The 27,371-nt window shown below is 43.9% G+C and overlaps 1 pseudogene; it reads left to right on the top strand.

The window, feature by feature from the left end:
* LOC136386962 (histone-lysine N-methyltransferase PRDM9-like) overlaps nt 1-21,133 on the top strand; it is a 59,070-nt pseudogene extending 37,937 nt beyond the window's left edge.
* Nucleotides 21,134-27,371: the final 6,238 nt, after the last annotated feature.

The raw sequence follows: 27,371 nt of genomic DNA, 5'->3' as shown, positions 1-27,371 counted from the left end.
CAAATGCAATATATTGCAAAGTATTAGCATGCAGCACAGTGCTGATCAGAGACAGTAATTATCTCCTAAAACATCTCAGCCATTTCTTATCATATTTGTCTTTCCATATCTTTATTAAGTCCACCAAAAGAGCTTATTGAAGACCTACCTTCATTCTGACCTCAGGGGCTTCCAGCCAGGAAAAACAAAACAAACTACAACTGATATTCACATACATATGGGGGGGGATGAAGTTTTAATTTTCACATGGAGTCCCACTATTTTCAACTGACAGCCTCAGCAGGTTTTAATGGACACAAACAATTTACTTTTACTGTTTTAATTGCTGTAATCAATCACTTTTTACTGCCCTCTACATCTGGCTAAACAAATTAATTGAGCTGCATTCATAAGTGGTGACTGGGTGAGATGGCTGGTTTTGTCTCTTTTACTATTTGGTCTCAATTATAAGCAGCGTTGGGAAGAAGCCAGCCAAAAGGCAGTGAAGCTCATTAAAGCAGAAAAAGGAAAAGTTAGGAGGAAAATGGTAGATCAGTAGCCCTTGGGGGTGGGGGGTCAGGGCCATCGAGGGCCGCTGGGAGTGGCTCTCCTACCTGACTGCAGGAAGGGGAGGAGAGGGGCGGGTTTCAGGTTGCCGGGACAACAAAGAAGGCAGGTGAAGGCTGTTTGTGTGTTAATGGGAGGTGCCACAGCGCAGGCAGATAGATGGCTGTGCCGCTGTGCCTGCATTCCCCACCACCACCAGCCATGGGAGGAGCACGGCAGGGGTCCTGTAGGGACTGAGACAGAACCGTACTTCCTGGTGCCCCGTGGCTCTGAGCCATAACTGGCTCTCAGCTGAGGCAGCTCCAGTCAGGAGACGTCAGCACATTGGATTTAGTGAGAGATGGACCCGTGGTTTCCAAAGCGGGGCTTCCTGAAGGTTTTGAGGGTGGCTGGTCCCTTTAAGTGCTTCCACTGCATTTAGAACTTACCTGGTGGGGGTTCCGCACCTCTGAGACCTATTGGAGTCCCAACTTGGAAGATCTGTTGAGCCAAACCACAATATAGAGACTCTTCTGGGACTTGACCTATTTACACATCACAGCCGCTGGGGAAACAGCTGGGGAGACACCGTGAGCGCAGTGGGCGCATCCCTGTCGCCTGTCCTCCTCTCCTTCAGAGGACGTGAGCGCGGTGGGCGCGTCCCTGTCGCCTGTTCTCCTCTCCTTCCCGAGGAGGATGTGAGCGCGGTGGGCGCGTCCCTGTCGCCTGTCCTCCTCTCGTTCCCAAGGACGTGAGCGCGTCCCTGTCACCTGTCCTCCTCTCCTTCCTGAGGACGTGAGCGCCGTGGGCGCGACCCTGTCGCCTGTACTCTCCTTCCCGAGGACGTGAGTGCAGTGGGCGCGTCCCTGTCGCCTGTCCTCCTCCCCTTCCCGAGGACGTGAGCGCGGTGGGCACGTCCCCGCCGCCTGTTCTCCTCTCCTTCCCGAGGACGGCTGTGTGCGGTCGCAGAGCACCAGGAGGGTACTTCTCTCTAGTCCTCGCTAGCCCGGAGATGGAGTTCAAGTTACAAGAATGCTCTGTGCCTCAGTTTACTCACCTGTAAAGTGAAAGTCATCATAGCGCTTGCTTCTGAAGTTGTTATTAAGACCTCAGTTTATATAAATATTTGCTGCATGAATGGATAAATGAATGTTGGTTACGGTTATTACCACTCATATCAATATCACTTTCATTACTATGAAAGTTTAAAAAGATAATAGAAGACACACCCAGTGCCTCTCTGTGTCGGGCCCCACGATGCGGCAAACGTTCCATAGCCGTGGGCTCGTCTGGCAGGCACAGCCCCTTTCAGGGGGGTCACATGTGCAGGAGGCCATGGTGTCCGTCTCTCTCATCTTCCTTCCTTGTGACTGCCAGCAGAGCTGTGACATCCACATCTGGGGTCCTGGGCAGTCAGATCAAGTTCTATAACCTTCTGTGTTCTGGGTCCAGTGATCTAAGAGCCAGAGAGCTTCATGTGTTTCAGCTGGCTTCTCAGGTTCAGCAGCTTCTATCGGCATCTCAACACGGGTGCCCGGGGGCTGTGGCGCCATCATAACAGAAAGTTCAGGCTTATCTGCAGCTCCCTCAGCCACAATAAACAGTAAAGAGGAAAACACGCACCAGAATCCCAGTTTCTAGTCATTGAAACGTGGCTGCGTGGGGCTTATGGCTCCAAGTTCAGGCTCAGAGACACCAGGGGTGAGACCTACAGGGAAGACAAAATGCATTGTGCTGACCCCCCTCCCAGCACAGGTGGATGACGCCACATCCACTCCACTGACCTTCTGAGGATGTAGCATCGTGCTGACCCCACCCAGCACAGGTGGATGACACCACACCCACTCCGCTGACCTTCTGAGGATGTAGCATCATGCTGACCCCCCTCCCAGCACAGGTGGATGACACCACACCTACTCCACTGACCTTCTGAGGATGTAGCATCGTTCTGACCCCCTCCCAGCACAGGTGGATGACACCACACCCACTCCACTGACCTTCTGAGGATGTAGCATCATGCTGACCCCCCTCCCAGCACAGGTGGATGACACCACACCCACTCCACTGACCTTCTGAGGATGTCCCACCCCTGACCTTCTGAGGATGTAGCATCATGCTGACCCCCCTCCCAGCACAGGTGGCTGATGCCACACCCACTCCACTGACCTTCTGAGGATGTAGCATCATGCTGACCCCCCTCCCAGCACAGGTGGATGACACCACACCCACTCCACTGACCTTCTGAGGATGTAGCATCATGCTGACCCCCCTCCCAGCACAGGTGGCTGATGCCACACCCACTCCACTGACCTTCTGAGGATGTAGCATCATGCTGACCCCCCTCCCAGCACAGGTGAATGACACTACACCCACCCCACTGACCTTCTGAGGATGTAGCATCGTGCTGTCCCCTCCCAGCACAGGTGGCTGATGCCACACCCACTCCACTGATCTGAGGATGTAGCATCGTGCTGACCCCCCTCCCAGCACAGGTGGATGATGCCACACCCACTCCACTGATCTGAGGATGTAGCAACGGCTGGGGGACAGGTCCCAATGCCATGAAACTTACAGCCCACAGACCAGCCCACTTCTTCCCCCAGAGTGGGACATGGACCAGCATCACCACTGAGGTGCTTTGCCTACAAGCAAGAGAAACCAACCTCCCTAAAAAGATTTAACTCAAAAGGTAACAAGGTAGTTAGAAAAGATGGCCTAGTTCCTCACCCCTGAAGCTCAGACTCTGTGTGTGTCCCTCAGCAGTGTCCACCCCACATGGTCAGGCTGCCTTATTCCTTCCTCTCTTTGACCCAGGTTCAGCTGTGTACCTGGCATGGGGAGGTGGGACACTAGCGCGTGTTACCAGGGCAGAGACTAAGCGCAGGTGGGAGGACAGGTGATGTAAACTCCCTCTTCGCACACGTGTCTTCTCAGTGCTGCAAAGTGCCCTGGACACTGTCCAGCAGACGACCAGCAGAGGTAGAGAGAGGAAGGGGCCACAGCGCCTGAGGAACAAAATGGCAGGAAGGTCCCTGGGTTTTCATTCTGTCTCCTGCCTGTCCAGACAGGGCTCCAGAGAGCCTGAAGCCTGGAACCTGCAACGGGCACTGACCAGAACACAACACCGAGCTGTCCCACTCTGGACAAAGTCCCCTGGGACTTGGAAAGATGGCCTTATCCAGGGAAAATGGTGACCTGACCTGCCTTCAGCATCAGCACGCCCTTTCTCATCTCCTCCGCTCACCAACAACTCAAAACCTGGGTGGGTGGGACCACCCCCCAGCCCACAGCCCACCCCTGGCTCCCCCAGAACAGGTGGCATCTCTAGGCACCCCACACAGGAGGTGCCCACAGAAGCACAGGGGGACCAGGCCCCAACTCCTCACCCTGACTCAGCCCTGCAGCTGCAGAGGGTTAGCAGAGGCACCGATATAGACGGAGAGAGGAGCCCACCTGCACCAGGCACCAAAGAACAGAGCAGGGAAACACGCTGTCCTGCAGGTCCAGAAAACCCCAGGATCCACCGAGCAGGGAAACACACTGTCCTGCAGGTCTGGAAACCTCCAGGACCCACCAAGCAGGGGAACATGCTGTCCTGCAGGTCCAGAAACTCCCCAGGACCCACAGAGCAGGGAAACATGCTATACTGCAGGTCCAGAAACCCCCAGGATCCACCGAGCAGGGAAACACGCTGTCCTGCAGGTCCGGAAACCTCCAGGACCCACAGAGCAGGGAAACATGCTGTCCTGCAGGTCCAGAAACCCCCAGGACCCACCGAGCAGCCCCAGATGGCACAGGACCATGCCCCCTCAAGTCCGCCAACCCTGGGCAGCAGCAGGAGAGACACAGATGGGAACCAGAAAATCTGAGCAGGGATGAATATGATGGCTCAGAACACAAACTTGTCACTAAACCACAGCTTGCAGAAGTATGCCAGAAGCTGTACAGGAAACCAAGCAAGGCAACTCTCCAAATCAGTGTATACAAGTAGAATCAAGACACAAGAAAATGTTTGCTGGACAGAGGGAAGATAATCGAGGGACATCAGCCCTGAGAGGGGTCAGCTGCAGGGAAGGCTGGGAGGAGACTGAGGAGCGGCTCTCACAAAGCTGCTTGAATGAGTCATGATGAGTTCTCTAGAACAAATTAAAATAGGATCCTGGACAGTCAGGCCTAACACACTGATGATGTCAGTTTTCCCCAAAGAGATGTATAGGGTTTATGTCATTTCTATCAAAATCCCAAAGTCAACAAGCTTATTCTAACATTTAGCTAGAAAGGCATAGCAGCCAGACACCTAAGTCATCTCAAAAAAGAAGAATGTGGTGAGGGATTGGCTGTACCTGACGCCGAGCCTTACCAGACGGCAACGGCAATCCAGATAAGATGGTGCTGGTGGAGGGAGAGATGCACTTGCTCAACAGAACAGAATAGAGAGAACCCAGAAACAGACACACTAATATGTTGAATGTATTTTTCACAAAGTTTCAAAAGCATTTTAGTGGACAATGGCCTTGCCTGACCAGGCGGTAGTGCAGTGGGTAAAGCATTGCTTTGGGACGCAGAGGACCCAAGTTTAAAACCCCGAGGTCGCCAGCTTGATTGTGGAATTACCAGGTTGAGCCCAAGGTCACTGGCTTGAGCAAGGGCTCACTGGCTCTGCTGGAGTCCCCTCCCCCCAGTCAAGGCACAGGTGAGAAAGCAATCAATGAACAGCTAAGGTGCTGCAACAAAGAATTGATGCTTCTCATTTCTCTTCCTTCCTGTCTGTTGGTCCCTCTGTCTGTCTCTCTCACTAAAATAAATAAATAAAAAAGAAAAGAAAAAAAATGTATAATTGTATTTTCAACAAATGATATGAAGCAGATGAACATCCACAGGCTAAAATTGAGCCTGATGCAAACCTAACACATCATACAAAATCAACTCAAAATGGATCATGGACATAACTGTAAAATGTAAAACTATAAATCATTTAGAACAAACCTAGGAGATGCTGTTTGGAGCTCAGAGCTCAACAAAGAGTTCTCAGACTTAACACCAAAAGCACAAACCATCCAAGGAAAGGTAAGAAACTGGACCACATCAAAACTGAAAACTTCTCCTGAGAACACCCTGGTTAGAGGAGGAAAGACCAGCTGCAGACTAGGAGACAATGTATCCAATGAAAGAGGTAGAGAGCTATTACACAGGAGCTATTATACAACAAGACATGCACCCACCACACGCCCAGGGATTAACGGATTGCACGCTTAAGCATCCCCCCCATGGCAACGCTATAGCCGCACTAACACTTGGACACAACAAAACACAACTGTTACAGCACCTTTATTTTCCTCAGCCAGACACTAGAAGCAACTCAGATATTTTTCATTTGGTGAGGGGTTCAGCAGTGGTCCACCCATGCTCTGGAACTCTACTCAGAAATAAAAAGGAACAAAGTCTTGATACTTTCAACAATTTGAATGACTGAAGAATTATGCTGTGAAAAAGCCACTTTGAGAGGATCGTTCTTCAAATGACAAAGCTCACAGAAACAGAGAAAAGAGCACTTTCCGAGGGAAGAACGAGGGTGGAGAAAAGTAGTTATTCTGTGCCCTGTCCTGATGATAGATCTGCAAGTACCACCCTGCGCCCCGCCCCACGCCATCCCTGCCCCTCGCAACCACGCCCTGCGCCTTGCTTCCTGCAGGGTGCCACACTATGCTGTGTGCAAAGCTCCAAGGTGTCTGCCCCTCAGGCCCTCCGCGCGCCTCGCTGCCCCCCCCATAGTCCCCGCCCCCGGCCGTCACTGCAATGCGCCATCACCTCCCCGAGCCCCCCGCCCCGCCCCGCGCCGTCTGCCTCTGGCCTCTCACAGTTTCCGTCTCAGGCTATGCCTAAAACAGAAGTGTGCAAAATAATTCAAAGTGAAAAAATGAAAACAGACACATAGGTGGTGCAGAAGTAAGTTGACAGTTTTGGTTACATGCACTCAGCTTTTCATTTCAGATTGTACACCAGACAGCAGCAGAGGACACAACTTTCTGCTCTTACCTAGCTGTGATTCTCAAGATGCACAAGAGGTAGCAGCAGAGAAGCGCGCTTGGAACACATTTACCACAGACAGTCCTGTATGTTCTTTGAAGCAAGTTTCAACAAACTTCAAACCTTTGAAATGATATACAGCATGTTTCTTGTTGTCATTACACTTAACCTAGAAATCAGTAATAGAAACTAACTAGAAAACCCTTACATTTTTAAGTTAAGAAATTCACTCCTAAATAGCCCCCCTCAAAATTACAATTCAAGTTACAAAATACTTTAAAATTAATGGAAATAAAAACTACATAAGAAAACCTATGGCATAATATAGTGACGAATACATTTTAGAGGGAAAAACCTTAAAGTACACAGCTTTTCCACCCATATTAAGAACCAGGATAGTAAATTAAATCCAGAGAAGGTAAAAGAAAGAAATGTTCCCAGAGACATCTGGACACTGTATACCATCCTTCCCCATGTATAAGACTCGTCTGTTTTTGAAAAATTTTAGGTCTAAAAACTGGGTGCGTCTTATACATTGGTTGTAGTTTTTACTCTTGCATTTCCCACTTATTCACGTTTGTTATCTTTTTCTCAAATTTTGGGCCCCCAAATTAAGGTGTGTCTTATACATAGGCATCTTATACATGGGGAAATATGGTACTTTACAACCTTACCAGATTTTTTCCTCAGGGTGAGATTTTGAAAAAAATAATTTATTCCTCTGTACAATTTAAGCTGCAACAACAACAAAAAGCCATCATCATTTTTTTTTAATTTTAATTATTAATGTTTGAGGAAGGGAGGGAGACAGATAGTCAGAAACATCCATCTGTTTCTGTATGTGCCCTGACCCAGGATCAAACCTATAACATTAGTGTATGGGTGTGATGCTCTAACCTACTGAGCTCTCTGGAGAGAGCAAGCCATTGTCTTTTAGGGGAAACATATACTAGAGAAAACCTGAGGTAATTAAAAAATAAAATAAGAATCTGTCTGCTGTGGTGACAACACCAGAAGTCTTTCCTTTGCTCTTGACAGTCAGGGGCATAAACACTATCTCTAATTGTTTAGCACAAAGTGGCCCCTTTCCTAACATGCACTTTTTCTTGTGCCATGGCTGCAATCCAGACTGAGAAACCACCTAAGCTCTGGGCATCCAGAATTTACCTGAGCCTGGGTCACCACTTACAAGCTGGGTTCCTTTGGTCACAGAACACCTTCTAGGGTCTTTGTTTCCTCACATGTAAATTTTCTCAGTTCTATAGCTGAGAACACGCATTGCTGAAGGACTGATACTTAGGCCTCAGCTCTGCCTTCCAAGAAGCTGAGATATTGGACCTCACCACGATCAATCAAAACTGGGAACAAAGGCATTGCACTGCCAAATCCAATGCTTATCACAACTTATAATTATTTTATTTATGTATACTTTTCTTTCCCTCTGTCTACCCCACGACAGTGTAGTATTTATAAAGACAGAAATTGAGTCTGTCTCATTCACTATAGACAACCAGTGTCAACCACAGTGCCTGGCACATAACAGAAGTACAATAAGTGTTTATTAAATGAGTGAATAAATACTCCTTTGTATACATATACAGATATATACAAATAACAGACACATATGGACACAGAGAGATATGCTCATGTGCAATGCATATCTATGCACACAGATGTACACACAGCCAATGTACCTGGGTACATATAGATAGAGAAATATAATAGGTACACAGAGAATATGAGAAGAAAATGAAAATGTCATAATATTAACAGTAAATATTTCTGTATGGAAAATTTGTTGTTTTGTTTTTCTTATAATTTTTTCTAGCATTTCTTCAAAGTACATTTTTTATAATAAACGAGCTGTTATAATTCAATATACTTGTCAAATCAAAGCACATCATATTTTATAATAAATTAAGTAGATTTAAATTTAAAAAGTTAAAAAACAGAAGTAAAAATAGTAGAATGGGAAGTCATTGAGTGCAGGGACATAATTTCCTAGCACAGTGCCTGGTATATGATGGGCAATTTCAAAGGCTTTATGAAAGCATGGCAGGAAGGAATGGAGGAAAACAAGATGAAAAGAATGGTGTTAGAGAAATCCAGGGAGGGGAAGATGAAGAGAGGAAGAAATAAAAAGAAAAACAAATCATAGCTAGAGAGAAAAAATGGGGAAGGAAAGAGAGAGATTCATCACAATTATACACATTCACATTTTTCAATATCCTAAGTTTATGATAAAAGTTCTCTGCTTCTAAACTTCTGAATAGTTTCTGAAACTATTCAGAAAATAATTTTAGATCATTAAAGAATACATGGAACTTACTGGTTCCACAATGTTGAATTTCTTGGACTCCTGAACTTCCTGGATTTGATAAACGTAATTAAGGGAGGACTCCAAAAAAATGTGCCTCTCTTTGTCCACCTGCAGGTCTACCTGTAGAATGGTAGCAAATGTCACAAATTGGCACTGTCAGTCACCCAAGTCAGTGCTTATGGAATGAACAGAATGCTGGAGCTAGAGGAGACTTTAGGCACCATGGAGTGATATGATTCCTTTACTTTACAAATAGGAAACATAAGCCAAGAGATAAAAAGCAACTAATGCAAGACTTTTGGTTTCTGGTCCTACAAGTAAGAAGTTTGGCAGTTATCATGCCCATCCTCACAGAAGAAAAAGATTAAACAAGGTGAAAATAAACTCCTCCTCCTGGATCCAACAAAGAATTGAAGTCAGACAGAAAACCAATGTCTCAAAAATTGTATAGACATTTGAATATGAGGAATAAGAGTGTATCAGAGTAGAAGCCTGTTGCTGCAGCCAATATCAGACTTTATTTAAGAACTCTCCAGTGGGTCAAAGATGGTGGCACATGTGGACGCTGAGCTTGCAACCTCCCCCAAACTCATCCAATGTACCCCTTTACTTAGAACAATTCCTCCTGAAAGACAACTGAGAAACAATTAAACAGCTTCTGCACAAGGGAGAGAGAGAGAGAGAGAGAGAGAGAGAGAGAGAGAGAGAAAGAGAGAGAGCAAGCATAGAAAAGGCTGAGGAACCATGAGAGCTCTGTAGGAGGTGAAAGATCAGCTCAGGACCGAAGAGACCAGTGAACACACTGTTTACAGCTCCTGGGCATGTGGATAGAAGACTGGAGCTACATCCAGTCTCTATGGCTGTAAAGCCAGTAGCCACAGCCATCATCACAACAGCCTGGCCCATGCAGGTTCGCATTGGATTCAGACAGTTGGTAAAGAAACAATGGAGCCAAAAACTAGTGAGCCATCATCTTTAATCTTAGCTTGCACCCAGCACTTAAGTAAAAACACACACTGGGCTCCAAAACCCACCCACATTCAGTGCTCACAAAATTACTGACTTATCCAAGTTTCCTAGAATCAAAGGTTTTTAGCTCACCAGATTTTATTCACCTCTGTTCCCCATATCCTTCCTTTTCCCTGCACAAACTCTGCACAAACTGGCTTCTCACTCAACACTCCGCCATCTTGGCTGCTTCTCCTAGCCTTCTCCACATGGCCTTTCTCCCCTCTCCTCTCTGCTCTCTCCTTTAATGATAATCTCAGGAACCGAGAGCGCAAGCTCCCATTCTGCCCCCATTTTATAGTGTAGAAATCAAAACCTTTAATCCAATATACAAAATAGGGAAGTCTCTAACACAAAGGCACCTATTTGAGGCATGATGGGATTGTACCACCCCACATCAAAAAGGGTGGGAAAGGCTTAATTCCAAAACAAAGCCCCAGGCTACAAGGATTCTGCCTGCCCACAGCCCACCCCCAAAACACATTAACATCACCTGGGCAATGGCTTCCACATGGGCAGTGCCATCTTTAACAAAGTGAGCATAATATATTTTATCTGCCCAACAATGGCCAAACACTGGAGACTGCAGCACATCCCCAGCCACCCCTCCTGCATTGTAAGGTACCAAAAAGCTGAAAATTAATAGTGATGTTCTGGAAGGAAAGGTCATGCTTTCCTATCAGGCTTTCCTGTCACATCCTTCCTGTGGGGAGGGGAGGGAGAAGAATGTAAAAGTTTCTGGCTGGCAAGAACAATGGGTCATTTAGTTTTAAATCTAAAATAAAGGTTTACCGAGAAACTTTTTCTCTTTCAATAGGAGGCAGAACTTACATACCACCATGCATTGACTGTAGTTCCTCCCCTTTTCTGGAATCTTGAGAATAAAATACCCCTAGGCTAGTGAGGGAAGATGAACCCTAAAAGATTGTAAATATCATTGATTGTATTACCTTGAAAGTCTTAATGTTCTGTATAACCCCTAAACAAATATTTTCAGCTTGTGCCATGATGGAAGGCTCTGCTCCATCCCTGTGTGATCATGGGTATATAAGCAACCCCTGAACTATTTTTGGGGACTGCACAATTTGGGTCTGCTGCCCCTTGTCAGCCATATGTGGCTGGCATATTTAATAAATCTCCGCCTTTAACAAAACTCTTTAAAATTTATATGGACTGGGTGTCTCTACGTGAACTCAATGAAGTGAGGTACAGTGCCTTTCAGAATCTGGGGTGTGGTACTTTATAACACGTGGAGCTAAATACAACATAATTATGAGGGCAGCATAACTTGTATAAAGAAAGCTCCTCTTCCCAGATATCAACCCAGCAGGTAGATATGTCAGGGTGACACTTCACCCACTGAGCTGCCTGTGCATGTGGGGCTCTCCCACCTAGAGAGAGTGCAGAGCTAGAAAAACATTTCAGTACCAGCTGCAGGACTATTTGATCCAGAGAAAGTGGGTCACTACTGGTATTAACTCTCCAGGAAAATGGGGAGCCAGCAAATGGACTATGGTCTGCACACTGGACTCCCTGATCAGAGAAAGTGCAAAGATTGGGGGGCAATGCTGCTCACACTGGATGGGCAGCTCTACCCAAAGAAAGCACAAAGCTAGCAAAACCTTGTGGCCCAGTGTGGAGTGAGGGGGGCAATGCTGTGCATGTGCACAGGCCTGCCAAGCCCCAAGAAGGTGAAGAATGAACACATTAAGGCTGTGTGTGCACCCAGGTTACCCCACCAGGACAAAGGGTGGATCTAATGGGTGGTGAGATACAAGAAAGCAAACAGGTAAACCAGCGCAGAACGTGCTCTGACAACAGATAATTAAAACAGAACATGCAGAGCACACACCATGCAGCACCTTTTGCACCAGGCAGTCCCGCCCAGATTAAAAGGCAAGGAGGCTCATCACACCCCAGGTGGCCCATTCAGAACCCACTCCTTCAAACCAGGTGACAGGACAGGCACTGCATGCACATCCCCCCAACTACAACCTGCAGGCTGAAACTGTTCAACACACAATGTAACAGAGACAACATTTACAAGACTGGGCAAGATGACTATTCCATTCAACACAAAGGAACAAAAACAGAAAGTCCAGCAAAATGGGGAGACAGAAGAATATACCCCAAATGAAGGAATAAGAAAAAAAAATCCAGAGAAATATCCTAATGAAATGGAGATGGGTAATTGGAAAGATTAAGAATTCAAAGCAAACAGTCATAACGATGTTCGATAAACTTGAGAGTAGAATAGAGAAACTCAAGAGAGCGCTTGAACAACAAGGAAATGTAATAAGCTCATCCGGCTTGAGTGCAGGCTCACCAGCTTGAGCCCAGGATCATAAACATGACCCCATGATCGCTGGTTGAGCCCAAAGGTCACTGGTATAAATCCCAAGTCGCTGGCTTGAGCAAAGGGGTCACTGACTTGCCTGGAATCCCTGACCTGGCCCGTCCTTGTGTCCCTGGAGCTGGCCCCACGTGTGCACCATGGGCCAAGCAGTCAGCCTCAATGCTGTCTCCTAGGCAGGCAGTGGAGGCTGGACGTGCAGTGTGGACGTGGAAGGGATCCCCACGTGGGGCATGGAGGGAGCTGCAGGTGAGCACCAGGCAGTGGGCTGGGGGCAGCCCAGACCCAACGGGTTGAGGGGCGGTTCCAAGGGCCGCTGCGTGTAGTCAGGTGGCCGCATCACCCCCAGGCCCCCGACGTCTTCAGGGACATCTGCGCCTACTTCTCCCGGGAAGGGTGGCCGCCATGGTGACTGGGAGAAGGCGCGCTGCCCCCACGTGAAGAGTAACCCGGAGGCACTACTGCACAAATGTGACGGGGTGTGGGAAACCCCGGGCGACATGTGGGCCAGCCCAGTGTCCAGACTGCTACTTCAAGTGCTTCCCTTTGGGGACCACGACTTGTTTCTCCCCATGCCTCAGAGCCACTCGGCCCGCTTTCATGGTTCACTGCCAGCAGGCCACCAGACCCCTGGTGGAGGACACTGAGGACTTGTATAAAGAATGGACTCCAAGAAGGCAGCGAGGTGAGGGGACGCAGGCATGGCGCTGCCCTATTGAAACCGACCCAGGCATCTCAACAGATAATGAGGGACAGAGCTTGCCTTTAGTAAACAAATAAAATGCAAATTGTGAATGAACTGCAAATTGTGCATTGTGCAGTAAGGGGTGATTTACTACACTGCTTCCATGTGTAAATAATTACACATATTTATAGATGTGTTAATGAGTTGGAACAGTATAAAAGTATAAAAGCACGTAAGAAATAACTCATTCAGAACGCTTGTCATCACAAGAGGAGGAGGAAGGTCTGGCCGGTGAGCAGTGCTCCAGGACAGGGCTCCCTGGGCAATGTCGGCCACATTGCAGACAGGAAAGGATTAATTATGGTGATTAAGACAGCTGGGGTTGTAGGCCACGGTAGGGACCATTGTATCAGGCCCTGTGTCAGCCATCTCTTCAGTGTGTCTGGTTTTATGAGGGTGTGGTAAGTAAGGTCCTTCTGCGTTCATGGGTCTAGCATTGAAACACAGCTGAAGTCCAGATGTGATCTCTAACTTGACCCAAATGGTTTCTGTGGTCCACAGACCTGAGGCTCTGTTCCCAAGACTGTTTGGTGCTGACCAGACTCTGATAATTAAGGAAGGGCAAGGACAGTTAAATGTGTAAAGGTGAAAGGATAAGAAGAAAAGGAGGCAAGGTGGTCACTGTACCATTAGACTGGACAAGGCCACTCTGAAACAAGAAGACAGAAAGGAGCCCTGGCCAAGTTGCTTAATTCATTAGAGAGTCATCCCCATACACCAACATTGTGGGTTTGATGTCCAGTAAGGGTGCATATAAGAATCAACCATTGAAGCCTGACCAGTTGGTAGCACAGAGGATAGAGCATCAACCTGGGATGATGAGGACCCAGGTTCCAAACCCCAAGGTTGTGGCTTGAGAATGGGTTTACAGACTTGAGTGCGGGGTTGTTAGCTGGAGCATGGGATTGTAGATGTGACCCCATGGTTACTGACTTGAAGCCCAAGGTTGCTGTTTGAGAAAGAGGTCACTGACTGAGCTAGAGTCCCCTGGTCAAGGCACGTATGAGAAAGCAATCAATGAACAACTAAGGTACTACAGCTATAAGTTGATGCTTCTCATCCCTCTCCCTTCCTGTATGTCTGTTTCTCTAGATAAAAAGAAGAAGAAGAAAAAGAATAATCAACCACTAAATGCATAAATGAATGGAAAAACAAATCAATGTTTCTCTCTCATTATCTTCCCTCCTCTCTTTAAAAGTAATAAAAAATTTTAATTTATTGATTTTAGAGAGAGGAGTGAGAGAGAGAGAAAAAGAGAAAGGAGGTGGCAGAAAGGAGCAGAAAGCATAAACTTGTAATAGTTGCTTCTTGGATGTGTCTTGACCAGGCAAGCCTGCGGTTTTGCATTGGTGACCTCAGTGTTCCAGGTCATTGCTTTATGCACGGTGCCACCACAGGTTAGGCAATTATTTTTAATTTAAAAAGAGAAGATAGAAAAGAGAAAGTGTTATATTAAAGAAGTGGATTTTCTTTCCAGCTAAGTGACCTTTATTATATTTTTGACATGAACAGCCAGTTTTTTTATTCTTCTGAGAGATAGAGAGAGAGGAAGGGACAGACAGGGACAGACTGGAGGAAAGGGAGAGAAATGAGAAGCATCAGGTTTTCATTGGAGCTCCTTAGTTGTTCATTGATTGATTTCTCATATGTGCCCTGACTGGGGGGCTACAGCATGGTGAGTGACCCCTTGCTCAAGCCAGCTACTTTGGACTTGAGCAAGCAACCATTGGGTCATGTTTATGATCTCACACTCAAGCCAGTGACCCTGTGCTCAAGCTGGTGAGCCAGCACTAAAGCCAAATTAACCTGCACTGAAGATGGCAGCCTCGGGGTTTCAAACCTGGGTCCTCAGCATCACAGTCCGTTGTGGAGAAGCAAGAGCCTGTGGACAACACTCTGGATGAAAATTGGGTAAGAGAAAATCATTTGTAGATTTTAGTTCCTCTGAGTCCTCTAGAAAGGCAAATAAGTATGACCTAGGTATGTGGGGTGCACTTTGGATAGGGCTGGATTTAAGCTCTACTAAACTGAGAGTGAATTTAGCATTGGAGCTTTGGGCAAATCTTACAGATTCTCTGAGCTCTTGAATGCTAATATGTAAGGTGAAGATACATGCATATATCCTTTGACAGTATTCAATTCAATTTATTTCTTAGTGTATGTATTTGTTTATATTTTAGTTAAGATGATTTTAGATAGTGAGGCTACTCCCATATGCACTCTTACCAGGATCTACACCACAATCCCAATTCTAGAGTATTGAGCTGTTTTTTTTTAGCACCTCAGGATGATGTGCTCTGGCTAACCGAGCCATCCTCAGCACCCAGGCCCAATACTCAAACCAATTAAGCCACTGGCTGCAGAAAAGGAAGAGGTAGAGAAGGGGGAGGCAGAGGGGTGGAGAGAAGATGGTCACTTCTCCTATGTACTCTGACTGGAATCAAACCTGGGACATACACTGGGCCAATGCTCTATACACTGAGCCACTGGCTAGGGCTTACATTTTATGTAAAAGAACTGACACATACATGTTGTCCAATAAATACATCTCTGATAATAGCAACCATATGCTGTTGATGTTGTATACCAGGCCTTTCCTCAATACCTAACATATACTGTGCCCTTAATAAATATTTTATGAATAACTAAAAGTTGGGAAGTTAAACCTCATAATGGGAAGATCTAGACACAAATATTGCATTGGCCATCTGTAGTCAGTGTAGAGGCTTAATATTGTAGAGGCTCTCTGAGCCAATAGTTGACAAAGAAAAATACCAGAGTATATAGAAGGACAGGTGAAAATTTGATGGGAGGAGATTGTGTGTTTTCTGACAAAATAGGGACTAACACTCCAGACTCCACCAAACTCACTCTTCTCCAACTTAGAACTCAGGAGAAAGGAGACTGAAGTAAAGAGGTATAGCCTACAAGAAAGAAAATGCCATGTGTACCAAAAGGTCAGCAAGGCTGAGGATGATGACTACCTCTGTAAGTGACCCTCACAAAGCATGTTAACTCTTCATACAATAATTTCATCTGATCATTTGCCCATTAGAGCATTCCGTTCCCCTAGGGACTTGCACTACAGAATCGAGGCTCAGTGATGTGAGTGCCTGGGCTCTCACTGAAGCTCTATATGTCCAGGAACATGCACTACACCTTCCCTAATCCCTATTGCCTCATCACACCCCCAGATTATGAAAAGTGTCAGAACTTCTTCACTGATAGTTGTGACTGCATGGGCCCCCTACATTTGTAAAAAGACAGTGCAGTGGATAAGGGGCATCCAAACCACGCAGCCCTCACTCTGCCCCATAAGTTGAGAAACAGCACATCCAGCATCTCTGAGGCTGGGCTTGGAGTGTGGAACGAGGCATCTGCTCTGTCAGTGGGTCTGCACTTTGGCCCTTATAAAGGCCAGATCATAGAAGATGAAGAGGCAGCCAACAACGGATACTCCTGGCAGGTGAGAAATATTTGCCTCTTCCCCAGTCTTGTGACTTCCCACATCCCTCCCATGGCTTGGTGGGACCTGCCCTTCTACATGCTAGGATATGGATGGAGACAATATGGTTAGCTCTGGGTACTGAGTGGATTTTGCAGACCATAGAGTTCCTGTTAAGGATCACAGGTTAAGTGGAAGCAAAGTGGTACAGACACAAAGGAATGCCTCCTCCGAGCCCTGAGTGGACAGGTCAACTCAGATGTGATGAGTAAGGAAAATATCATATGGTCCAGAGTGGCAATGCATGCAAGCTGAAAGAGCTTTGTTGACAGTAGGGTAAAATATTTTCTCTATTACCTTCTCATCCAAAAAAGTCTTTATATTTTCTTCCTGAAATGCAGATCACCAAAGGGAGAAACTGCCATGAGTGTGTGGATGGATCCTTGGCCAACTGGATGAGGTAAGGCCAAGAATTTTCTGGGAGTCACAAGAACACTCATCCCTCTCAGGCCCATACATCTTTCCTTCTCATCAAGCCTTCCTCAGTGGTCTCCCTCAATCCTCTGTTTCTCTTTTTTCTCCATTCGAAGCTCTTTCTTTTTTTTTTCCAAAGCTCTTTCAAAGCAAGAGATAGTTAGAGAAAAAAAGGCATTAAAATATAGAATATGTCCTCAAAATATAAATTTCTACCTTAGAAAAAATTTAGGCAGTGGAAAAAAACTTTGAGGGCCTGGATTACACTTTAATTATGACATTATTAGACCATTATTAATAATGGTCTAATGAACATTATTTAAGACCTTCCTATATTCCAGTTTAGTTGAAGGTATTCATTACTTAAGCAGATCATATAACCCATCTTCTTATGGAGGAGTAATTGCAGACACAGTGAAACAATTGATTTTAGAAATATTTAACTATAATTTTTCTATTTTCTGAGAAGTGCACAGTGCCAGGATACCTAAACCAAGGATAGCCTAAACCAGTGGTCAGCAAACTGTGGCTCATGAGCCACATTGCAGTTCTTTGGCCCCTTGAGTGTGGCTCTTTCACAAAATAACACATGCAGGCACTAACTCAATAAGGAATGTACCTACCTATATAGTTTAAGTTTAAAAAATTTGGCTCTCAATATAAATTTTATTCATCGTACTGTTGATATTTGGCTCTGTTGACTAATGAGTTTGCAGACCACTCTCCTAAACTTGTGAGGGCAGAAAATTATCCCAGCCTCCCTTCTAACTGCAACTGTGTTCTGAAGCCTGCAGAGCAATGATCACGAGCCACTTCCCTGAGGGGCTTTTATCAGGGGCTACAGAATGTGAATAAGATATTTTTGTTCTTTATGATCTTGCTAAGACAAAGGGACCTTCAAGTCCTGACTAGTTGGCTCAGCAGTAGAGCATCGGCTTGGCCCATGAAAGTCCTGGGTTTGATTCCTGGCCAGGGCACACAGAAGTGCCAAACTTCTCCACCCTTCCCCCTCTCCTCTATCTCTATCTTGCTCTTCCCACCCCACAGCCAAAACTTCAGTGAAGCAAAGTTTGCCTGTGCACTGAGATGGCTCCATGGCCTCTGCCTCTGACTCAAGCATTAGAATGGCTCTGGTTGCAGCAGAGCAACACCCCAGATAAGCTGAGCATCTCCCCCTGGGTGGATCCTGGTTGGGCACATGCAGGAGTCTGTCTGCTTCCCCACTTCTCACTTTTGGGGGGGCCTCCAGGTTTTTATGGGAACCTGGGTGAGGCATCAAATGCTACCTAAATAAAATTTGAGGACAATTGAGAAAGGCCTCTCAAGAAAGTTGGACTTGGACTGAGTATTGAATGATGTGAACTAATTTAGACAGAGTCCAACATCAAGAAGCAAGTTTTATGATATAAAACAGAACCTTAGTTAGTTTACAGAAGCTAGAGGTCACTGGGTTTTATGGCCAATCAGGGTGAAGGGTATGTCTGGAATTGGCTTTGGAAAATGGTATTAGGCAGGATGAGCACCGTTAGCAGGACCTGGACATAGGAAGTCATATGACATTGTGACAGGCTCAGACATTGAAGAGAAGGTTCTCCAGGAGCACTGTGGGTGTGGGAGACATCAGAGCCCAAGTGTCAGGTGCAGAGCTGGACATGGATCTGAGAGATAGTAGGAACTCATCACCTACTATCTGTGTGTTTAGTTTCTTTCACCTGCCTCAATCCCATGTATGTGAATTGTGCCCAGGATGATGAAGAGCAGAACCTGGTGGCCTTTCATTATCACAGGCAGATTTTCTATCAAACCTGCTGGGTCATCAGGCCAGACTGTGAGCTGTTAGTCTGGTATGGTGATGAGTTTGGCCAGAAGCTGGGCATCAAGTGCAGCAGCAAGCGGAAGAGAGAGCTCACAGCAGCTAGAGGTGGGATAAGTATTCTTCAAAATGGAAAGAAAAGAGAATTCTTCTTAGAAATTTTAATCGTACACTCTAAAATCAGTAAGATCTAATCAGATGTTTCAGAAATTAAGGATTCATTTCATATGGCTTTGATTCTTAGAAAAAATCTTTATATTTGTTACTTTTGTTTTAATTTATTTTTAAGTGAGAGCAGTGAAGATAGACAGATTTCTTCATTTGCCTTGACCAGGATCCACCCAGCAACTCCAGTCTGAGGTCCATGCTCAGACTCGCCGATCTGTCCTCAGCACCTGAGGTCAACACTTGAACCAACTGAGCTATCGGGCTGATGCTCAAACCAATCAAGCCACTGGCTGTGGAAGGAAAAGAGAGACAGAAAGGGGAGAAGGAGGAAAAGAAATGCAGATAGTCACTTTTCATGTGTGCCCTGACTGGGGATTGAACCTGGGACTTTCACATTCCAGATAAACACTCTGTCCACTAAGCAAACTGGCCAGGGCCTGTTTTCTGAGGGCCACTACTGTCTAGCATACAGGGTAAGAGCAGAGGTCTGACAGATGCCCAGCAGTGCCTGGAAATGCACTGCTCTGATCCAAACTGAGACACTGGGGACCTTCCTGAGTGAGGTGGGACAATGGTGCTGTTCTCAGCTATGTGGTGCCTCATTCTCTAAGATTTGCTTTGTTAATTTTTGGAAAATACACTCAGTAGGAAATCCTCTCAGAGATTACTTCATCTCCAAGTGAGAGAGGATGGTGTATTAGGTGGAGAGGGATGGGAGTCAGGCATGTAAGTAGTATGGTTGGGGGCCCTGGCAGGTTAGCTCAGTCAGTAGAGCACCATCCTGTAATACCAAAATTGAGCCTGGGTCAGGACACATACAATAAATGATCAATAACTGCATGTCTGGGTAGAATAATGAATAAATGCTTCTCTCCCTCTATCTCTCTTCTTCTTCTTACTCCTCCTCCTCCTCCTACTTCTCCTCCTCCTTCTTTCTTTGTCTCTCTAAAATCAATGAATTTTTAAAAAATATGTTTGGGGAAATATTTTGAAAGAGGAGTTCCCATTTTATATTAAATGGGCTGACACTGAATAAAATCAAGCATGAATATTTGGTGTAAGGCTTGAGGAAGGACATATTTCTAGTTTATTGTCTGTGGGAAAGTATGAGGGAAGCAATTCCTATTGTAGTTCGGGCCAGTGGTCTTTCTAAACAACTGTGTTAAAAGCTACATGTATATAGAAAAGGTCAGCATTGTTCCACCCCTACAAGGGGTGAAACAGCTCATGATGCTACATGACAGTCCCTCATCTGGCAATGCATAGAAAAGACCATTGATGTGGGCTTTTTGGATTTCTAAAGAAGATATAGTACATAAAAATGAAAAGAGAAAACAGACTGTAAAGAAACACTTTGTGGGAAACAGAGATTACACTGTCAACCCCATAAAAATGACTTGTGGGACAGGTCTTAACAAAACATATGGCCCAGGCAGCCTTGTCAACATCTGTTCTGACCAAAATTTTCTCTTTCAGCAGAACCACAGCCAGAGATACACCCATGTTCCTCCTGCTCTTTGGCCTTCTCCAGTCAGAAATTCCTCAGCCAACATGTGAGATGCAATCACCCCTCTCATATTCTCCCAGGAACTTCTACAAGAAAACATCTCCAATCAGAGGTTCCCTGCCCAAAGGATCCAAATCAGCAGCAACAACGTACTGGTAGTCTCAACTGGGATGACAAAGCTGAAGGTCAAAAGGGCAAAGAAAAGTTTAAACATTTGCTTAAAAGGACCAGGTTGAAAAGAATTTCAAGGGCCTTTTTCAAACCTCCCAAAGGACACATGGGAAGCTCTAGTGAACAAGAAAAAATGATGCAGGAAGCACCCAGCAGAGGCAAGAAAGTAAATTTAGTGGACACAGAAAAACTATCTATGAGAGCAGGAATGTCGAGAAGTATAGCTATCAAGTATGGAGATTGTGGGCAAGGCTTTGATGATAGGTCACATCTATTCAGTCACCAGAGGACACACTCAGGGAGAACCCTATGTTTTCAGGGAGTGTGAGTGAGGCTTTTCACAGAAGTCCCATCTTCTCATCAGAAGACACACTCAGAGAAGAAGCCCTATGTTCACAAAGAGTGTGAACGAGGCTTTTCACAGAAGTCAACTCTCATACACCAGAGGACACACTCAGGAAAGAAGCCCTATGTTCGCAAGGAGTGTGAACAAGACTTTTCACAGAAGTCAACTCTCCTCACACACCAGAGGACACACTCAGGGGAGAAGCCCTATGTTTGCAGGGAGTGTGAGTGAGGCTTTACATGGAAGTCAGTTCTCCTCAGCCACCAGAGGACACTCTGGGGAGAAGCCCTCTGTTGGCAAGGAGGGTGAGTGAGTCACTAGCATTAAATTGCATCTCCAAAGCCATAGCTGTTACACAGGTCATACCCCAGCTCTGAGGGGACTTCAGAGAAAGTCTACTGATCCCTTTACCTCTCAAGACTGTAATTAGTACAGAAGTAACTGGTTAAACAAGTTCTTCACTTTGATAATATGTCATGAGCTTGAAAAACAGTTTCTTAAGTGCTATGGGAATGTCAACACCAATCTCCTTTATGCACTCTTGGCCTCCTGTTCTAATAAATCTTATCTCCATAAAACTATGAAACCCACATACCTCATTACCTAATTCCCCCATTACTGAAACTAGAGAGTTCCCTGAGGGCCATAGAGAAATCACACTGTCAGACACAGAAGCTCAATCCCTGGAAACATAGAAGGCTAGAGTCAATCTACTTAGGTTACTGCCTGGGGGGAGGGATTTGAGACAGACTCACCATGAAAAGGGATTTTCTTGACTCCTAGGGAGTGGAGAATTCTCTCCTAGTAGGCTCATCAACCTCCACCCTTGGCTTCTTTTGGCTCCTTCCCTGGTTTTCTGTGACTTCTGTAGAATCAGAGGTGAAAGCCAGGGAGGAATAATTGCGTGTGCATGTCCATGTGGCTAGCTAATTCTGGGTACCTGGTCTCCCTCACTCTCTCCTCACTTCCCCTTTAGGGTAAGAATCTTATGGTGTACACCACATGGACTCCAGATAATTCCATGGTGGGTTTAAATCTCAGCTCTGCTCTCACCAGCTGTGCAACCTAAGGCAAGATTTTCAACTTCTTTCTGCCTGGTTTTTTTTTTTTTTAATTTTTTATTTATTCATTTTAGAGAGGAGAGGAAGAGACAGAGAGAGAGAGGAGAGACAGAGAGAGATGAGGGGAGGAGCTAGAAGCATCAACTCCCATATGCGCCTTGACCAGGCAAGCCCAGGGTTTCGAACCGGCAACCTCAGCATTTCCAAGTGGACGCTTTATCCACTGCGCCACCACAGGTCAGGCATGTGCCTGGTTTTTAATCTATAAAAAGAAAATGGTGCCTGATCAGGCAGTGGTGCAGTACATAGAGCATTGGACTGTGATGGAGAAGACCAGGTTCAAAACCCCAAGGTCGCTGGCTTGAGCACAGGCTCACCAGCTTGAGTGTGGGGTGGCCGGCTTGAGCATGTGATTATAAACATGTCCCCATGGTCACTGGCTTAAAACCCAAGGTTGCTGGCTTGAGCAAGGGGTCACTCGCTCTGCCGTAGCCTCCTGGTCAAGGAACTTATGAGAGAGCAATCAATGAACAAATAAGGTGCCCCAACAAATAATTAATGCTTCTCATCTCACTCCCTTTCTGTCTGTCACTATCTGTTCCTCTCACAAAAAAAAGAATTGCTTCTCTCTCTCTCCACACTTTAACATAAATAAAATAAATAAATAAAAATACTGGACTTGCCTGATTAATGCATAGATGGAAGTTGATGGTTGCTGCTCTTTCCCCTTCTCTCATCTCTCTATTTCCACTCTCCAAAATGAATTTTAAACATTAATAAATAAAATAGAAATTGCTACACTATCAGTCTGCAGGATTGGAGATCTTCATTCCAAACGCTTGGAGTAATTTTGCCTCAGATAAAATCCTTAAAAAGTCCCAGTTTTCATGTTTCTAATTTTTTTTTTTTATTTTATTTTTTTAAAGGGGCGACATCAATAAATCAGGATACATATATTCAAAGATAACAAGTCCAGGTTATCTTGTCGTTCAATTATGTTGCATACCCATCACCCAAAGTCAGACTGTCCTCTGTCACCTTCTATCTAGTTTTCTTTGTGCCCCTCCTCCTCCCCCTTTCCCTCTCCCTTTCCCCCCTCCACCCTGTAACCACCACACTCTTATCAATGTCTCTTAGTTTCACTTTTATGTCCCACCTACGTATGGAATAATGTAGTTCCTGTTTTTTCCTGATTTACTTATTTCGCTTCATATCATGTTATCAAGATCCCACCATTTTGCTGTAAATAATCCGATGTCATCATTTCTTAGGGCTGAGTTGTATTACATAGTGTATATGTGCCACATCTTCTTTATCCAGTCATCTATTGATGGGCTTTTTGGTTGTTTCCATGTCCTGGCCACTGTGAACAATGCTGCAATAAACATGGGGCTGCATGTGTCTTTACATATGAATGTTTCTGAGTTTTGGGGGTATATACCCAGTAGAGGGATTGCTGGGTCATAAGGTAGTTCTATTTTCAGTTATTTGAGGAACCACCATACTTTCTTTCATAATGGTTGTACTACTTTACATTCCCACCAAGAGTGTATGAGGGTTCCTTTTCCTCCACAGCCTCTCCAACATTTGCTATTACCTGTCTTGTTAATAATAGCTAATCGAACAGGTGTGAGGTGGTATCTGATTGCAGTTTTGATTTGCATTTCTCTAATAGCTAAAGAAGATGAGCATCTTTTCATATATCTGTTGGCCATTTGTACTTCCTCCTGGGAGAAGTGTCTGTTCATGTCCTCTTCCCATTTTTTGGGGGATTGTTTGTTTGTTTGTAGTTGAGTTTTATGAGTTCTTTGTATATTTTGGATATTAGGCCCTTATCTGAACTGTTGTTTGAAAATATCATTTCCCATTTAGTTGGCTGTCTGTTTATTTTGTTATCAGTTTATCTTGCTGAGCAAAAACTTCTTAGTCTGATGTAGTCCCATTCATTTATCTTTGCCTTCACTTCTCTTGCCATTGGAGTCAAATTTATAAAATGCTCTTTAAAACCCAGGTCCATGAGTTGAATACCTATGTCTTCTTCTATGTACTTAATTGTTTCAGGTCTTATGTTTAGATCTTTGATCCATTTTGAGTTAATTTTAGTACAGGGGGACAAACTGTAGTCCAGTTTCATTCTTTTGAATGTGGCTTTCCAGTTTTCCCAGCACCATTTGTTGAAGAGGCTTTCTTTTCTCCATTGTGGGTTGTTGGCCCCTTTATCAAAAATTATTTGACTATATATATGTGATTTTATTTCTGGACTTTCTGTTCTGTTCCATTGGTCTGAGTGTCTATTTTTTTTTGCCAATACCATGCTGTTTTGATTGTCGTGGCCCTAAAATAGAGTTTGAAGTCAGGTATTGTAATGCCCCCAGCTTCATCCTTTTTCTTTAGGATTGCTTTGGCTATTCGGGGTTTTTTATAGTTCCATATAAATCTGATGATTTTTTGCTCTATTTCTTTAAAAAATGTCATTGGAATTTTGATGAGAATTGCATTAAATTTGTATATTGCTTTGGGTAATATAGCCATCTTGATTATATTTATTCTTTCTAACCAAGAACAAGGTATATTCTTCCATCTCATTATATCTTTTTCGATTTCCCTTAACAATGGTTTATAGTTTTCATTATATAAGTCCTTTACATTCTTTGTTATGTTAATTCCTAAGTATTTTATTTTTTTTGTTGCAATCATGAAGGGGATTATTCTTTTGAGTTTTTTGTCAATCGTTTCATTGTTGGCAAATAGAAAGGCTATTGACTTCTGTATGTTAATTTTGTATCCTGCGACCTTACTGTATTGGCTTATTGTTTCTAGTAGTCTTTTTGTGGATTCTTTGGGGTTTTCGATGTATAGGATCATATCATCTGCAAAAAGTGATAACTTTACTTCTTCTTTTCTGATATGGATGCCTTTTATTTCTTTGTCTTGTCTGATTGCTCTGGCCAGAACCTCTAGTACCACATTAAATAAGAGTGGAGAGAGTGGACAACCCTTTCTTGTTCCTGATTTAAGGGGGAAAAACCTTCAGTTTAGTGCCATTTAATATGATGTTAGCTGATGGTTTATCATATATAGCCTTTATCATGTTGAGATATTTTCCTTCTATACCCATTTTGTTGAGAGTCTTAAACATAAAATTGTGTTGTATTTTATCGAAAGCCTTTTCTGCGTCTATTGATAAGATCATGTGGTTTTTGTTCTTTGCTTTGTTGATATGGTGTATTACGTTAACCGTTTTACGTATGTTGAACCATCCTTGATATACTGGGATGAATCCCACTTGATCATGATGTATTATTTTTTGAATATGTTGTTGAATTTGATTTGCTAGTATTTTGTTTAGTATTTTAGCATCTGTATTCATTAGAGATATTGGTCTGTAGTTTTCTTTTTTTGTGCCATCCTTACCTGGTTTTGGTATGAGGGTTATGTTGGCCTCATAAAATGTGTTTGGAAGTATTGCTTCTTCAATTTTTTGGAAGACTTTGAGGAGAATAGAAACCAAGCCTTCTTTGAATGTTTGATAAAATTTGCTGGTATAGCCGTCTGGGCCTGGACTTTTATTTTTCGGGAGGTTTTTAATGGTTTTTTCTATTTCTTCTCTACTGATAGGTCTGTTTAGGCTTTCTGTTTCTTCTTGACTCAGTCTAAGAAGGTTGTGTTGTTCTAGGAATTTATCAATTTCTTCTAGACTGTTGAATTTAGTAGCATATAGTTTTTCATAGTATTTTACAATAATTTTTTGTATATATATGGTGTCCGTGGTGATTTCTCCTCTTTCATTTTGGATTTTCTTTATATGAGTTCTTTCTCTTTTTTCCTTGGTAAGTCTTGCCAAGGGTTTGTCAATTTTGTTGATCTTTTCAAAGAACGAGCTCTTTGTTCTATTATTTTTTTTCTATACTTTTACTGTTCTCTATTTCATTTATTTCTGCTCTGATTTTTATTATCTCCTTTCTTTGGCTGGTTTTGGGTTGTCTTTGTTCTTCTTTTTCTAGTTCCTTAAGGTGTGAAGTTAAGTCATTCACTTGGGCTCTCTCTTGTTCGTTCATATATGCCTGAAGTGATATGAACTTCTCTCTTATCACTGCTTTTGCTGCATCCCGTAGATTCTGATTTGTTGTATTGTCATTTTCATTAGTCTGTATATATCTTTTGATCTCTGCACTTATTTCTTCTTTGACGCATTCATTTTTTAAAAGTATGTTGTTTAGTTTCCACATTTTTGTAGGATTTTTTTTTTCTTTTTTGCAGTTGAATTCTAGTTTCAAGGCTTTATGATAAAAAAAAATATGCTTGGTACAACTTCAATTTTTCTGAATTTTCTGATGTTGTTTTTGTGGCCCAACAAATGGTCAATTCTTGAGCATAATCCATGTACACTGGAGAAAAATGTGTACTCAGTCACTTTGGGATGAAATGTCCTGTAGGTGTCTATCATATCCAGGTGCTCTAGTGTTTTGTTTAAGGCCACTATGTCTTTCTTGATTCTCTGTTTGGATGACCGATCTAGAGCCATCAGCGGTGTATTGAGGTCTCCAAGTATGATTGTATTTTTGTCAGTTTTTGTTTTAAGGTCCATAAGTAGTTGTCTTATATACTTTGGTGCTCCTTGGTTTGGTGCATATATATTAAGAATTGTTATGTCTTCTTGATTCAGTGTCCCCTTAGCCATTATGAAATGGCCATTTTTGTCTCTGAGTACTTTTGTTGTCTTGTAGTCAGCATTATCAGATATGAGTATTGCTACTCCTGCTTTTTTTTGGATGTTATTTGCTTGGACTATTGTTTTCCAGCCTTTCACTTTGAATTTATTTTTATCCTTGTTACTTAGATGAGTTTCCTGTAGGCAGCATACAGTTGGATTTTCTTTTTTAATCTATTCTGCTACTCTGTGTCTTTTTATTAGTGAGTTTAATCCGTTTACATTTAGAGTAATTATTCACACTTATGAGTTCCCCGTTGCCATTTTATATATTGCTTTCTGTTAGTTTTGTGTCTTGTTTGATCCTTCTGTTTCGTTTTTCTATCTTTTGTTTTATTTGGTTGTATTCCATACATCTTTCCTCTGTTGCTATCTTTTTTATCTCATGTGCATCTGTGGTGGTTTTTTCAATGGTGGTTACCTTTAAGTAATGAAAAGCGTTCCTACCCTGTTCATTGTAGCGAACTATTTTGTGAGTACTTTTGCACTCCATCGTCCTTTGCTACTGTTAATCTCCATCTTCATCCTCCCCCCTTTTTTTGTTGTTGTCACAGTTTAAATTTGTTTTTATTGTGTTCTTCTTGGAGCTTTTACTTGTGGCTTTATTTTTTTTTTTGTTCTTTGTATCTTATTGGAGAACCCCCTTTAGTAATTCCTGGAGTGGGGCTTTTCTGATGATAAATTCCCTCATCTTTTC

This window comes from Saccopteryx leptura, unplaced genomic scaffold (assembly GCF_036850995.1).
Source record: "Saccopteryx leptura isolate mSacLep1 unplaced genomic scaffold, mSacLep1_pri_phased_curated manual_scaffold_26, whole genome shotgun sequence".
NCBI lineage: Eukaryota > Metazoa > Chordata > Mammalia > Chiroptera > Emballonuridae > Saccopteryx > Saccopteryx leptura.
This window is presented reverse-complemented; position numbering and strand designations above follow the sequence as displayed.